We start from the raw sequence: 2,304 nt of genomic DNA, 5'->3' as shown, positions 1-2,304 counted from the left end.
CTGCATTGCAGGTGAATTCTTTACCAGCTGAGCTACTAGGGAAGCCCAAGTTCCCTTCTAAATATTTCAACATGCATCTCCAAGAAATAAGGATATTTTCCTATACCACCAAATTGCCATTGTGACCTAACAAAATTAAAGTAATTTCTAAATAGCATTTCATACTCAGTTCATATTGAAATGTCTCAAACCATTTCCAAAAATGTCCTTTTTCCGCTGTTTCGTTCAAAATAGCAGTCAATCAAAGACCACCATTGTATTTGGTTATATTTCTTAATTCTCTTTAATAATTTTAGCATAAACAGTGCTTTCCTCGCCACCCCTCCCCCCATTTTTGACAGTTTCTTGTGGAAGAGATCAGGTCAGGTTTTCTAACTCCTCACCTTCCGGATTTGTCTGTTTCCTCATGACATGTTTCCCTGTATTTCCCCTGTATGTATACTGTGTAGCCCCTGTATTTCTGGAAAATAGGAGTTAAGTCTTGATTGGATCAGGTAAAAATATTTTAAAATTCACAGGTGGTGCTACATGATTCCAATTACATTATTTCAGGAAGTGCATAGTGTGTGGCTGTCTCACTATTAGTGATGCTAAAATTTATCACTGATTTAAGGTAGAGACAGCCAGATCTCTATGGTAAAGTTACATTTTTCTCTTGTGACCAGTATGGATGCAATCTGTCAAAAAATATTTTGGTGCTGTGAGAATATCTAGTCCCCCATCAACTTTTCACCTAATTGTTTTGCCATTCATTGATGATCCTTGACTAAAATCATGATTTTCTATCATTCATTTTTTTGGGGGGTGCATATAGGGTACTTTTATTGATGGTACACAACAAGGCAGGGCTCCCTAAGCCCCTCCCCTTCCTCAGGGCCTTGGGGATGGAAACGTGTGGAGGTCGGGAGATTCTCAGTGTGGTGGAGGATCGAGGTGGAGCAGGACTCCCCAGCAGCTGAGGAACTCTCTCTTCCTCTCATATTCCTGCTGGGGCTGGGGATCCGGGGACCTCACTCCTTGGAGGCCATGTGGACCATGAGGTCCACCACCCTGTTGCTGTAGCCGAATTCATTGTCGTACCAGGAAATGAGCTTGACAAAGTGGTCATTGAGGGCAATGCCAGCCCCAGCATCGAAGGTAGAGAGTGACTGTCGCTGTTGAAGTCACAGGAGACAACCTGGTCCTGAGTGTAGCCTAGAATGCCCTCGAGAGGGCCCTCTGACGTCTGCTTCACCACCTTCTTGATCTCATCATACTTGGCAGGTTTCTCCAGGTGGTAGGTCAGATCCACAACTAACACATTGGGGGTGGGGATGCAGAAGGCCATGCCAGTGAGCTTCCTGTTGAGCTCAGGGATGACCTTGCCCACAGCCTTGGCAGCGCCAGTAGAAGCAGGGATGATGTTCTGGGCAGCCCCTCCGCCATCATGTCACAGCTTCCCGGAGGGGCCATCCACAGTCTTCTGGGTGACAGTGATGGCGTGGAAAGTGGTCATAAGTCCCTCCACGATGCCAAAGTGGTCATGGATGACCTTGGCCGGGGGGCCAAGCAGTTGGTGGTGCAGGAGGCATTGCTGACAATCTTGAGGTTGTTGTTATACTTCTCGTGGTTCATGCCCAGCACAAACATGGGGGCATCGGCAGAAGGTGCAGAGATGATGACACTCTTGGCACCACCCTTCAAGTGAGCCCCAGCCTTCTCCATGGTAGTGAAGACCCCAGTGGACTCCACCACATACTCAGCACCAGCATCACCCCACTTGATGTTGGCAGGATCTCGCTCCTGGAAGATGGTGACGGCCTTTCCATTGATGATGAGCTTCCCGTTCTCTGCCTTGACTGTGCTGTGGAACTTGCCGTGGGTGGTATCATACTGGAACATGTAGACTATGTAGTGAAGGTCAATGAAGGGGTCATTGATGGCGACGACATCCACTTTGCCAGAATTAAAAGCGGCCCTGGTGACCAGGCGCCCGATGTGGCCAAATCCATTCACTCCGACCCTCACCATCTTGTCTCAGGGATGTGGCTGGCACAGCACAGAAGTTACGGCTATCTGTCGAACAGGCAGGAGCAGAGAGCTGTCTATCATTCTTTTAACCGATCTTATTTCCTTTAGCTGATCTTATTTCATAAAGAAGAATTCAGAATTCAGAAGGTAGTCTCTTCTCTTTAACTCTTCATTTGCAGAGTAATGAGTTGGTATAACAGTTACTGTCAAGGGTGGCAAATAAGTTTCTAAACATATTTGTTATCACTTTTCTTGTTTGAGCATTACTATGGAAGTATGGATTTTTATATATTC

At 46.3% G+C, this 2,304-nt stretch overlaps 1 pseudogene; it reads right to left on the bottom strand.

The window, feature by feature from the left end:
* Nucleotides 1–953: 953 nt before the first annotated feature.
* Nucleotides 954–2,025, bottom strand: LOC147377807 (glyceraldehyde-3-phosphate dehydrogenase pseudogene; annotated as a pseudogene).
* Nucleotides 2,026–2,304: the final 279 nt, after the last annotated feature.

The sequence above is a fragment of the Bos grunniens genome, chromosome 2 (genome assembly GCF_055505025.1).
Source record: "Bos grunniens cultivar Pamir isolate PY7600 chromosome 2, Bosgru_T2T1.0, whole genome shotgun sequence".
Lineage (NCBI taxonomy): Eukaryota > Metazoa > Chordata > Mammalia > Artiodactyla > Bovidae > Bos > Bos grunniens.
This window is presented reverse-complemented; position numbering and strand designations above follow the sequence as displayed.